Source organism: Pristis pectinata, chromosome 43, assembly GCF_009764475.1.
Source record: "Pristis pectinata isolate sPriPec2 chromosome 43, sPriPec2.1.pri, whole genome shotgun sequence".
NCBI classification, from domain to species: Eukaryota; Metazoa; Chordata; class Chondrichthyes; order Rhinopristiformes; family Pristidae; genus Pristis; species Pristis pectinata.
In genome coordinates, this window is record NC_067446.1 from 1,828,583 (window position 1) to 1,843,120 (window position 14,538).

Below are 14,538 nucleotides of genomic sequence, written 5' to 3' on the forward strand. Positions count from 1 at the left end.
AGGTGGATGAAGGAGAATGGGGAGTGCTGACAGGCATGTGAGAGAGAATAGGTTGCAGGGCAATAGGTAGGGGAATGAGATTGATGTGTCTACCATCGCAGCCACGGGCCAAATGGCCTCTTTCCATGTTGTAAGAAAAGATGAGAAACAGTGACTCTTTCAGTACTCTCCTACCTGTCTATGTTTTTGAACACCCTATTAAATCACCTCTGAACCTTCTCTACTTGTGGAAGAACAACCCCAGCTTCTCTGGAGTCCCTCCTTCTACCCGGTGAAGCATCTTCACCAGTGGAGTGACATCTTCCTTTTGTTCAGCAGCTAACATTCACCACAATGTTAGACCACAATTCACCCCAGTCTATCACACAAATGACCCTCCCCTCCCCATTGAGTCCACTTACACATCCCTCTGCCTTGAGAAAGCAGTCAACATAAAGATCCCACCCGCCCTGGACATTCTGTCTTCGCCCCCCTCTCCCATCGGGCAGAAGATACAAAAGCCTGAGCAAGTACCACCAGGCTCAAGGACAGCTTCTACCCCACTGTTATCAGGCTCTTGAATGGACTAAAGAACTCCTGATCTCTCAAATCTACCTTGTCGTGGCCCTTACACTTTATTTGTCTGTCTGCACTGCACTTTCTCTGTAACTGTAACACTATATTCTGCATTCTGTTTTCCTTTCGTGCTATCTCGATGTTCTAGTGTATGGAATGATCTATCTGGATGGCATCCAATCCTTTCGGTTCTTGAACCAAGCAGCACAACCCTAATCACTACAGTTTAGCAACACTTACGACCACTTTGCACTAAAATAGTTTTTGTTCTAATTGTATTCTTTCCTTGTAAAAGTTGTGTGTAATTTATGTTCAGCTGCAACTAAGTTTTTCATTGCACGTACTTGTGCAAATGACAGTAAACTCCACTTTGACTTTGAAGAAAAGCTTTTCACTGTGTCTTGGTACACATGACAATAATAAACCAACTACCTCAGTCAGAGAGTTACAGAATGGAAGCAGGGCCTCCGTCCCACCAAATCAATACCAACCGTCAACCGTCCATTTGCACTTAATCCTGGAGTACTATGTAGGATGTTTTAATATTATTTTTGTGCTCTCAACAAAATCAAGGAACCAACACTGTTTGGTCCCTTGAAAAAAAATGCATTGGTGGTTTAAGCACTCCCATTACAATCCCTTCAGTAAAATAGTTCTAACTAGTTCCACTTCCCTCCCGTCTTCTTTCATCCTTACTTTCTTGGACTCAGGGGTAATCGGGTAACCAATCCGCGCGTCGTTGGAATGTGGGAGGAAACCCATGTGGTCACTGAGAGAACGTGCAAACTCCACACACACACACACACACACACACACACACACACACACACACACACACACACACACACACACACACACACACACACACACACACACACACACACACACACACACAAGTTTGGTTCGATTAACCTCTTCAAAAGCTTCCATATTTTTCTCTATGCAGTGTTAAATTTTGTTTGTAGGCAGTACCTGTAACAAGTATCAGCATTCTGCTTAACACCAGCTGCGTAACACTGCTGCACAGCTCGAACGAGAGCAGATACTGCTGGACTCGGAAACTTCAGTGACCCGAAACGTTTCTCTCTCTCTCTCCACAGATGCTGCCTGACCTACTGAGTCTTTCCAGCAATTTCTGTTTTTTACTTCAGATTTCCAGCATCTGCAGTTTTTGCACTGATATTCATTTACTCGCAAACAGCTGTCACCATTTCAGCTAGTACTTTCCAAATCACAAAGCATTCATCGTGTTAAGGAATCTCCCCAACAGTAAGTACTTCTAACAGTTATGTTAAATCTGGGATCGTTGACCAACTCAGAGAACTAATTTCTCCTGAGTTGTTTAATCAACCCACTCTGTTAGCTCTGTTGCATCTATTAAATCAAGATTTACCAGACTAACTCCTTGGATAACAGGGTTCTCCTACCAAGAGATACTAAACAGTTTGGGTCAGAATGAGGGGTGACCTTATTCAAACGTAAAGGGTCTTAAGGAGGCTTCACACAGTACAGTTTTGGTTACCCTGTTATAGGAAAGACGTGGTTAAACAGGAAAGAGTGCAGAAGAGATTTACGGGGATGTTGCCAGGACTAGAGGGCCTGAGTTAAGATAAAATATCTTTATTAGTCACATGTATATTGAAACACACAGTGAAATGCATCTTTTGCGTAGAGTGTTCTGGGGGCAGCCCGCAAGTGTCGCCACACTTCCGGCGCCAAAATATCACACCCGCAACTTCCTAACCCGTACGTCTTTGGAATGTGGGAGGAAACCAGAGCACCCGGAGGAAACTCACGCAGACACGGGGAGAACATACAAACTCCACACAGACAGTGGCTGGAATTGAACCCGGGTCACTGGCGCTGTAATAGCATTATGTTGACCAGGCTAGGTCTTGGAACGTAGGAGAATGAGGGGTGACCTTATAGAAGTGTTCAAAATTAAGAAAGGCATAGATAAGGTGGATGGTAACAGATGGTAACTTTTTCAGGCAGAGGGTGGTGAGTATATGGAACGAGCTGCCAGAGGAAGTGGTTGAGGCAGGTACAACAGTCTCATTTAAGAAGCACTTGGATAGGTACATGGAGGGGCGGGGATTGGAGGGACATGGGCCGAACACAGGAAATTGGGACTAGCTGGGTGGGCACCGTGGTCGGCATGGACTGGTTAGGCCGAAGGGCCTGTATCCATGCTTTATTGCTCTGTGACTCTCTCAATGTTGTGATGCTTTCACAAATGGGAGCGTCTCGAACAATAGGAAGTAACTACAAGATAAGGAGCTGGTCATTTGAAACTGAGAAACGTGGAAACTTCTTTCAGAGGGTGGTGAACCTCACCAATTCTCTGCCCTGCCGGGTGGTGGAAGCCAGATCATTAAAAGTATTTAAAGTGGAGGCAGAGAAATATTTGATCGATGGAGGAATAGAGGGGTGTGGAGAAATGGCACAGAAGAGGAGTTGAGGCCAGTGAGCAGAATCAGAATTATTATCACTGACTTAGATGATGTGAAATTTGTTGTCTTAAGAACACAGAACACTACAGCACAGTACAGGCCCTTTGGCCCACACTGTTGTGCTGACATTTTATCCTGCTCTAAGATCTATCCAACCCTTCCCTCCCACATAGCCCCCTATTTATTATCATTCATGTACCTATCTAAGAGTCTCTTAAATGTCCCTAATGTATCTGCCCCCACCACCCCTGCCGGCAGTGTGTTCCACGCACCCACCACTCTCTGTGTAAAAAAACTTACCCCTGACATCCCCCTTATACCTTCCTCCAATCACCTTAAAATTATGCCCCCTCGTGTTAGCCATTGTCGCCCTGGGAAAAAGTCTCTGACTGTCCACTCGATCTATGCCTCTTATCATCTTGTCCACCTCTGTCAACTTATCTCTCATCCTCCTTCTCTCCAAAGAGAAAAGCCCGAGCTCGCTCAACCTATGTTCTCCGATCCAGGCAACATCCTGGTAAATCTCCTCTGCACCCTCTCTAAAGCTCCCACATCCTTCCTATAATGAGGCGACCAGAACTGAACACAATACTCCAAGTGTGGTCTGACCAGAGATCTATAGAGCTACAACATCACCTCGCGGTTCTTGAACTCAATACCCCAACTAATGAAGGCCAACACTCCATATGCCTTCTTAACAACCCTATCGACCTGTGTAGCAACCTTGAGGGATCTAAGGACGTGGACCCCAAGATCCCTCTGTTCCTCCACACTGCTAAGAGTCCTGCCATTAACCTTGTATTCTGCCTTCAAATTCAATCTCCCGGAGTGTATCACTTCACACTTATCCGGGTTGAACTCCATCTGCCACTTCTCAGCCCAGCTCTGCATTCTATCAATATCCTGTTGTAATCTACAGCAACCTTCCACATTATCCACAACACCACCAACTTTTGTATCATCAGCAAACTTACTAACCCACCCTTCCACATCCTCATCCAAGTCATTTATAAAAATCACAAAGAGCAGGGGTCACCAACCTCCAGGCAGAATGCGCTCCATCTACCACCACCCTCTGTATTCTATGGGCGAGCCAATTCTGAATCCACACAGCCAAGTTTCCCTAGATCCCATGCCTCCTGACTTTCTGAATGAGCCTTCCACGAGGAATCTTATTAAATGCCTTACTAAAATCCATGTACACCACATCCACCGCTCTACCTTCAAGTGCTTTGTCACATCCTCAAAGAACCTTGCAGCAGCAGTACAGTGCAAAGACATAAAGTTACTATAAATTACAAAAATAAATAAATAGTGCAAAAAGGAACAACAAGGTAGTGTTCATGGGTTCGTGAACCTTTCAGAAATCTGACAGTGGAGGGGAAGAAGCTGTTCCTGAATCATTGAATGCGGGTCTTCAGGCTCCTGTACCTCCTCCCCGATGGTAGTAACGAGAAGAGGGCATGTCCCGGGATGGTGAGGGTCCTCAGTGATGGATGCCACCTTCTTGAGGTGCCACCTCTTGAAGATGTCCTTGACAGCGGGAAGGGTTGTGCCCATGATAGAGCTGGCTGAGTCTACAACCCTCTGCAGCCTCTTGCGATCCTAATTAATTCACTGATATACATGACATCACAAACGTCGGACACATCACAGTGCGCACACAACTGTTTAAACTGAGCAACATGTTATGGAAAAAAGATTGTCGGCCAAGAGTATAAACCCCTCCTCTTCCTCCTGAAAAAAAGGAAGCCCATGTAGATAAGCACAGCTTTGAGATCAACAGACAGGATCCGTGATTGAAAGACTATTTGTTTCAGGTCTGAGCACTGGAGAAGTGTCCACATATCGTGAGGTCTGAATCACCTCAACAGCGATGCAGTAGATATTGTAGAGAGGATCGAATGGAACCCGGTATAACAAGGTCTGGCTACTCCTAATCATGTACCTGAGAGGTTCTTAACAGCAAGGAAATTTGGTGGACTAAACGGCTTTTATAAACATTGCAATAGCAAGGTGATTTTAGTCTGATATTCAAAGTTCAGACAGTGCCATGCGGTTGAGGTAAATCTTTAAAGCTGAAGGGAAAATGATGCGGAAGTTATCAGCAAGTGAACCTCAGCCACAGAACAGTGGGGAGGAGGAGGAGGGGGATATGGAGAGGAAGAGAAGAAAGGACGATATCAGGAGGAGGCACGAGGAGGAAGACAGGATGTGGCAGGAGGAGAAAGAAAGAATGAGGTGGGAAGAAGAGCAGGAAGAAGAAGAGTTGTGCAATATGGATAGCGATGAGGAGGAGGAGGAAGATGAGGGAACTAAACTGATGAACGAGAGCAAAGCGAGCCAAGCAGAGAGCGAGGATGACCAGGTGATTGAGGATTTGTTTGGGTCCGACCAGGAGGGAGAAGAGATAAAAGCGGCAGAGGAGCTGGGGGACAACGGCAGAAAACGGGAAGAGGCAGAGAAAGTGGAGGAAGACGGGAAGGAAATGGAGGAAGATAGAAGGGAGGTGGACGAGGAAGAGGAGGCAAGGGGCACAGAGGAAGAGGAGAGGGAGACGAGTAAGGTGGACAGAGAGGAGATGGGGAGACCTGAAGAGGAGAGGACAAGTGGGGAGGAAGAGAAGGAGCAGGAAAATGGACAAGAAGAGGGAAGGGAAGACGAAGAGATAAAGAAAGATGAAGATGAAGTGAGAGGTAAAATGGAAGATGAGAAAAGAAAAACTCAAGAGGACGGACACGAGGATGAAGAGAGAAGCAAAGTGAAGAAGGTGGAGCCGAGGAGTCAAGACGAGGAAAACAATGAAAGGATGAGGAAGATGGAAGAAGACTTCTCGAGGATAGAAGAGGAGGAGGAAGAACTGAGAGAGAAGATGGAAGGAGAGGACAAAAGGGAAAGACAGGAGGTAGAAGAGATGAGGGAAACCGGAGATAAAGAGGGGAGAAATGAGAGGGGAATGGAAGGGGAAGGGAGGAAGAAAGAGAGGGGTGAAATGATGGATCGAGGAGAAGACTTCTCGAGGATAGAAGAGGAGGAGGAAGAACTGAGAGAGAAGATGGAAGGAGAGGACAAAAGGGAAAGACAGGAGGTAGAAGAGATGAGGGAAACCGGAGATAAAGAGGGGAGAAATGAGAGGGGAATGGAAGGGGAAGGGAGGAAGAAAGAGGAGAGGGGTGAAATGATGGATCGAGGAGAAGAGGAGGGAAATGTCGTCGAGGAAGAACAGAAGGAAATGGAAGCGAAGGGGGAGGAAAGGAAGGTGGAAGAGGAAGAGAACGACACGTGTGATTTAGTTTATGAGGTGGAGGAGGAGGAGGAGGGAGGGCGTGAAGGTGATGGAATGATCGACGGGCGAGAGAAAATGGAGGATAGAGAGAGAGGGGATGAGGAGGGAAAGAGGGAGGGGGAAGCAAGGGTGAGGGGAGAGGAGAGGGCGAGGGAGGAGGAGAGGGCCAGGGAGGAGAGGATGAGGGAGGAGGAGAGGGCGAGGGAGGAGAGGATGAGGGAGGAGGAGAAGGCAAGAGAGGAGGAGAGGATGAGGGAGGAGGAGAGGGCGAGGGAGGAGAGGGCGAGGGAGGAGGAGAGGGCGAGGGAGGAGAGGGCCAGGGAGGAGAGGATGAGGGAGGAGGAGAGGGCGAGGGAGGAGAGGGCAAGAGAGGAGGAGAGGATGAGGGAGGAGAGAGTGAGGGAGGAGGAGAGGATGAGAGAGGAGGAGAGGGCGAGGGAGGAGGAGAGGGCGAGGGAGGAGAGGGCGAGGGAGGAGGAGAGGGCGAGGGAGGAGGAGAGGGCAAGGGAGGAAAGGGCGAGGGAGGAAGAGAGGGTGAGGGAGGAGGAGAGGATGAGAGAGGAGAGGGCGAGGGAGGAGAGGGCGAGGGAGGAAAGGGTGAGGGAGGAAGAGAGGGTGAGGGAGGAGGAGAGGGCGAGGGAGGAGGAGAGGGCAAGGGAGGAGATGGCGAGGGAGGAGGAGAGGGCGAGGGAGGAGGAGAGGATGAGAGAGGAGGAGAGGGCGAGGGAGGAAAGGGCGAGGGAGGAAGAGAGGGCGAGGGAGGAGGAGAGGGCGAGGGAGGAAAGGGCGAGGGAGGAGGAGAGGATGAGGGAGGAGGAGAGGGCGAGGGAGGAAAGGGCGAGGGAGGAAGGGAGGATGAGGGAGGAGAGGGCAAGGGAGGAGAGGGCGAGGGAGGAGGAGAGGGCGAGGGAGGAAGGGAGGATGAGGGAGGAGAGGGTGAGGGAGGAGAGGGCGAGGGAGGAAAGGGCGAGGGAGGAGGAGAGGGTGAGGGAGGAGAAGAGGATGAGGGAGGAAAGGGCGAGGGAGGAAGGGAGGATGAGGGAGGAGAGGGTGAGGGAGGAGAGGGCGAGGGAGGAGGAGGAGGAAAGGAATGTGGAAGAGGTGGAGCAGATGACAGAAGAGGAGGGAAGGAAGAGAAGGGATGAAGCCAGGAAGGAAGAAGCGGTGAAGGATTTGAGTGCAGAGCAAGACCGGATCAAGGAACTGGCTGAGGAAGGGGTCAGACAAGAGGTGGGAAACACGGAGGGAGTGGACCGGATTGTGAGTCTGATGTGCCACGCCATGAGCCAGATGGTGGAGAAGTTCATGGAGAGGCTGGTGGAGAAGGAGAACCAAAAGGCCTCCAAGAAAGAGCGGGCAGTGGAGGACATCGGCCAGGCGGTGCACAGCATGGCGCAGAAGGTCAACCAGATCACCGAGGCGGTGGTGAAGGTGGACGTGGTGGTGAAAGACATCATCACCAAGATGGACCGGCGACCAGGCGAGCTGAGGTCCTCGGGTCCCAGCACACCAGGCACCTGCCTGCCCATCCCGGTGCTGCCCTACGTGCAGAAAAGGAAGTGCCCGTCCTCGGGTACCAAGAACCTTCATCGGTGTAGTTCCCTGCGCAACAGGGAGCATCCCCTGACGAGGGACGAATTGGACGCCTTCCACCAACTCTTCAAGCTGTTCTCCGACCCTCCCGAGCACAGTGTCCTCAGCCTCCACAGCCTGTGTGTGGGGCTGCGGGCAGTGGACATCGAACTGCCCGAGTCCCGGCTCCTTGAGCTGCTGAAACTCCTGGATGTCGACGCCAACGGCGCCGTGTGCTTCAATGACTTTGTGGACTTCGTGACCGACACCAGCCACTTCCTGCACTACTTCGCCCAGCTGCCCGACGCCTGTGGACATTCGGGCACCCAGAAGGGGCTGGTGGACAACTCCGTCTTCTTCAAGGTCCTCACCGAGGTCCTGCACCTGGGCCAGCTCTCAGTCGAATCCACCAGGCACATTGTCAGGTACTACTACCTCAAGAAGAAAGGGGTCAACCTCAGGGGGCGGGAGGAGAAGAAGGTGGCCAGTGGAGACATCGAGGTACCCAAATTCATGGGGGTGAACCTCCAACGTCTTGTTCAATACATCGACCTCCTGGCGCCAGACGACAGCTATGTTGAGGGACCCCTCACCCAGGAGCAAGTCAACGCGTTCCAGGAGTATTACGAGGTCTTTGACAGAAATAACCAAGGCAACATTGACAATATCTCGCTGCTGAGGATCATGAACTCCCTGTGCATGTACACGAGGAACCCTCTGGTCCCCATCCCCTTGCAGTTCATGGCGGTGAACGAAGGCAAGGAGGTGAGTTTCCTCGATTTCTTGGAGATCATGACCAACACGGAGACGTTCTTCCAGTTCCTCAGGCGAGAGGAGGACGCCGCCTGCAAGCAGCCGAGGGTCCAGGAGATGTTCACCACCGACGCGTTGTTCTTCGATGCCATTGCCAGGAACGTGCACCGGCTCCTGCCCAACGCCAAGGCCGGCGGGGCCATCGTGGGCTACTACCACCAGAAGTTCAGGGACTCCGTGTTCCAGTACCGGGAGCTAGCCAGAGCAGGTCCAGACGCTTGCAAAGCCCTGCCGTACCTGTCCTGGACCCAGGCGTCCAGCCATACCATGGCGTCCCGCGGGAGCCGGCCGGGCTCCGGGGCCGCCGAGCCGTTCAAGAAGAGGAGGAGGAGGTGGCAACCGAGGACCGACAGGGCGGAGGTCTACGAGTGGCGCTTCCGCAAGGCGCTGCAGAACCCCACCTTCAACGCTGTCTTCAACGAGTACTCCTGGACCTGGAAGGCGGAGGAAGGGGGGCGGAATAGGAGGCTGGAGGAGCTGAAGAAAGGGAAGAAGAGAAACCCCACAGTGAAGTGAGCGTTTTGGAGGGGAGTGGGGGTGTGGTGGCAATGACGGTGAGGGGGTTGGAGAGCACAGGGAAGTTTTCCTTATCTAGTTTTTACTCGACTGCACCTGAGAGTCTTTGTCCTGGTTCCTCTTGGCAGCACCGAATAAATAGCTAATGTTGACAAACAAACAGCTTCCACCTGATGTTCTGATTGTTACAACTCCCAGCTCCCAGAAGAGCAAACCCCCGTCCTGTCCCTGCTCCCCTGGGTCCCCTGCACACCGCGCCCCCCCCCCCCCCCCCGTCTTTACCATCAAATCCCCTTATCCCCTTTCATTCCCTCACTGCTTGCCTGCACTAAGCATCAAAGTTTCAAAGCCAAGTTTCTTGTCAGGTACACAAGTCCATGTGTGCACAGGCTAAATGAAAAACTTGAAGCAGCATCACAGGCACAGAGCATCAGAGACACAACATTCACAAGAAAAATGTACATTAAGCATAAAATGTACAAAATTATGCAGCACTTTCCTGAAGTCAACGACCAGCTCTTTTGTTGACATTGAGGGAAAGGTTGTTGTCACAGGGAAAGGTTGTTGTATCCCTCTAAATCCCTCTAACATATCCCTCTGAACCTTTCCTATCCATGTATCTGTCCAAGTACCTTTTAAATGTTGTTAATGTTCCTGCCTCACCCACTTCCTCTGGCAGCTTGTTCCATATACAAAGTCAAAGGCGAGTTTATTGTCAGACGCTTAAGTCCATGTGTGTACAGGTGCAATGAAAAACTTACTTGCAGCAGCATCACAGGCATATAGCATCAGGTAAGCAGCATTCACAAGAAAAAGACAAATTATACACAATTTTTACAAGAAAGAACACAAAAAAAGTCCATTTTGGTGCAAAGTGATCAAAGTGTTGCTAAACTGTAGCGATTAGGATTGTGCTGGTTGATTCAAGAACCAAATGGGTGAGGGGAAGTTGCTGTTCCTGAACCTGGTGGTGTGGGACTTCAGGCTTCTGTACCTCCTGCCTGATGGGAGCTGCAAGAAGATGGCATGTCCTGGGGGTGGTGGGGATCTCTGATGGTGGACGTTGCTTTCTTGAGGCAGTACCTCCTGTAGGTACTACCGATGGTTGGGTTGGGGGGAGCGGTGGATGTGCCCTTGATGTATCTAACAGCGGACAGTTAACATACCAGCACATCTTTGGGGTAGTGGGAAGAAACTGGAGCAGCCAGGGGAAACCCCATGCAGTCACAGGGAGAACGTGAAAACTTCACACACACACACACACACACACCACTGGAGGTCAGGATCGAACCTGGGTCTCTGGATCTGTTAGACAGCAGCACTAACTGCTGCACCCCTGTGCCACCAAGACAACTGACGTCACGTTAAAATGTCTCAGTGCCCATGTGCACTTCTCTGCCAATCTTTTCCAGGTCAAAACAGCTGTAGTAAACATGTTGCAGCTATATGAAACTCTGGTTTCACGTTGCAGTTGTGTAAAACTTTGGTGACGCCGCATATGGAGTGTTGTGTGCCGTTCTGGTCGCCCCATTGCAGGAAGGATGTGGAGGCTTTGCAGAGAGTGCAGGAGAGGTTCACCAGGATGCTGCCTGGATTAGAGGGCATGTGCTATAAGGAGAGGTCAGACAAACTTGGGTTGTTTCCTCTGGAGTGGCTGAGGCTGAGGGGAGACCTGACAGAAGTTTATAAAATTATGAAAGAGTAGACAGTCCGGGGTAGAAATGTCAAACACTAGAGGACATGCATTTAAGGTGAGAGGGGGAAAGTTTAAGGGAGATGTGCGGGTCAAGTTGTTTTTACACACAGAGCAGTGGGTGCCTGGAATGGGCTGCCAGGGGTAACGGTGGAGGCAGATATGTTTAAGAGACTGTTAGGTACACATAAATACGCAGCGAATGGAGGGATATGGGTCATATGCAGGCAGAAGAGATTTAGTTTAATTTGGCATTGTGTTCAGCACAGACAAGGTGGGCCGAAGGGCCTGTTCCTGTGCTGTTCTGCGTTCTATGATCTATGTCACGGTCTACACTACCCTTGTGCTGAATGGCACAATAGCAGCACCTCTGGCAGGAGGGTAGAAGTACAGCAACGCATTCAGATTCACACTTCCCACTGTGAATGCAGATCAGTCTATCGTCAAGACAGGGGGTGTTTGATCGGGAAACTGCACCATTTCCCTGACTTGTGTTATCTATTCGTCCTTGTGCGTTGCTGACATATACTCTCCGTTCCTGTCTGCCCCCCAACTGAGGGAACATGTAAACCCAGAATGGGTAAGGATGTCGCCAGCAGAAAGCATCCTATCTGGATGCATCACGGATTGGTACGGTAACTGTTCTGCCCAGGACCGCAAGAAGCTGCAGAGAGTTGTGGACACAGCCCAGCGCATCACGGACACCAGCCTCCCCTCCTTGGTCTTTACCTCTCGCTGCCTTGGTGAAGCAGCCAGCACAATCAAAGACCCCGCCTACCTGGGACATTCTCTCTTCCCTCCTCTCCCATCGGGTAGAAGATACAGGAGCCTGAGTGTATGTACCACCAGACTTAAGGACAGCTTCTACCCCACTGTGATAAGACTATTGAATGGTTCCCTTATACAATGAGAGGGACTCTGACCTCACGATCTACCTTGTTGTGACCTTGCACCTTATTGCACTGCACTTTCTCTGTAGCTGTGACACTTTACTCTGTACTGTTATTGTTTTTACCTGTGCTACATCAACGCACTCTGTACTAACTCAATGTAATTGCACCGTTCAATGAATTGACCTGTATGATCAGTTTGCAAGGCAAATTTTTCACTGTACCTCAGTACAAGAGACAATAATAAACCAATACCAATAAACAATATGCTGGAGGAACTCAGAGGGTCAGACTCAGTCATCCATGGATGCTGCCTGACCTGCTGAGTTCCACCAGCATCTTGTGTGTTGCTCCAGATTTCCAGCATCTCCTGTGTCTCTCAAGGATATCATTAGATTAGATTAGGTTAGTTTATTGTCACATGCACCAAATTCCTTGCTGGCATGAAGCTCACAGAGTACAGTATTCATGGTAATAAGAAATACAACAATACAGCGGCAGGGGCAAAACAGCAGACTGGTGCAAAGATCCTAGTGCAATCTGAAGTACATAGAACATAGAACACTAAAGCACAGTACAGGCCCTTCAGCCCACAATGTTGTGCTGACATTTTATCCTGCTCGAAGATCTATCTAACCATTCCCTCCCACATCATAGTGCAAAAAGAAATGCTAAAGTGACAATAATGGAATAATCAAGCAAGGGAGAATTAAAAGAACGGGAATGGGGTGTGAACGAGGTGAATGGTTCAGGAGTCTGATTGCAGTGGGGGAGAAGCTGTCATATTTCCTTCCCCAAAGGATATCAGGGAGGGAGAGGAGATTTTATCTCAAAGCAGGGATTTTAGTTTCAGATTTAACTCATTGCTTGAATTTGTGACCAGTGGGGGAATTTGACCTCTGGAATGAAGTGGCGCAGTGAGTAGAGCCGCTGCCTCACAGGTCCAAAGATCCAGGTTCGATCCCGACCTCCAGCGTTGTGTGTGTGTGTGTGTTGAGTTTGCACGTACTCCCTGTGACTGCATGGGTCTCCCCCCAGGTGCTCCTGTTTCCTCCCACATCCCAATGGGATCAGTGAGTTAACTGGCCACTACGAACTGCCCCACGTGGGTGGGTGAGGGGTAAAATCTGTGGTGGGGGGGTGGGGGGGGGGTGAGCTGAGGACCAGCATAAGACTTCCTACTATGAATGGTAGGGGACTAGGGAGTGTAATGGAACAGAGGGACCCAGGAGTACAAGGAGTACTTGGAGTATTGTATTCAGTTCTGGTCACCTCATTATAGGAAGGATGTGGAAGCTTTAGAGAGGGTGCAGAGGAGATTTACCAGGATGCTGCCTAGATTGGAGAGCATGTCTTATGAGGATAGGTTGAGTGAGCTGGGGCTTTTCTCTTTGGAGAGAAGGAGGATGAGAGGTGACTTGATAGAGGTGTACAAGAGCCATAGATCGAGTTGACAGTCAGAGACTTTTTCCCAGGGCGACAATGGCTAACACGAGGGGGAGGTTGTGGGGACAGATACATTAGGGACATTTAAGAGACTCTTAGATGGACACATGAATGATAGAAAAATTGGGGACTATGTGGGAGGGAAGGGTTAGATAGATCTTCGAGCAGGATAAAACGTCGGCACAACATTGTGGGCTGAAGGGCCTGTACTGTGCTGTAGTGTTCTATGTTCTTAAGTGTGTAATTCATTGAAAGTGGTGTCACAGGTAGACAGGGTGGTGAAAAAGTCACTTAGCACACTGGCCTTCATCAGTCAGGGCACTGAGTACAGGAGTTGGGACATTATGTTACAGTTGTATAAGTTGTTGGTGAGGCCGCACTTGGAGTACTGTGTACAGTTTTGGTCACCCTGTTATAAGAAAGACGTGGTTAAACTGGATGATGTTGCCAGGATCAGAGGGCCTGAGTTACAGGGAGAGGTTGGCCAGGCTAGGTCTTTATTCCTTGGAACATAGGAGGATGAGGGGCAACCTTATAGAAATGTTTAAAATTATGAGAGGCATAGATAAGGTGGAGGGTAACAGTCTTTTCCCCAGGGTAGGGGAGTCCAAAACTAGGGAGCATGGATTTAGGGTGAGAGGGCAAAGATTTAAAAGGGACCTGAGGGGCAACTTTTTCCATGCAGAGGGTGGTGAGTGTATGGAACGAGCTGCCAGAGGAAGTGGGCGAGGCAGGTACAACAGTATCATTTAAGAAGCACTTGGATAGGTACATGGAGGGGCGGGGCTTGGAGGGACATGCGCTAAACGCAGGGAACTGGGACGAGCTGGGTGGTCGACATGGACTGGTTGGGCCGAAGGGCCTGTATCCATGCTGTATTGCTCTGTGACCAAACTGGGTTCAGAGGTCTGAAGGGACTGTTTCCCTGCTGTATCATGCTATGACTGTACAATGGGATGGGAACTGTTGCCTTTCTCAACTAGATAACAAATAAGTCACGGTACATTTGCCCCCTTCTCTCCAACATCTTCACCCATCAGTCCCCAAATTTAGCGAGAGGGGGCTATCACTCGTTTCCCTGTTCCAGCTGAGTCCACACATAGAAACTCCCTCCTCCCCGCCTCACACCTCCCAACCCTCCCCGCACTTCCCCGACACACAGTCCAGCTTACCTGGGGCTACTCCTATTCCGGATCGAGTCAGGAGAGATGGTGGGGTTGGGGGGGGGGGGGTGGTGGAAATCGGGAAGGGCGGGTTGGGGGATGGAGGGCAAATGGTGGTGTTTGAACCGGTGGTGGTGGGGGGGGGGGGGGT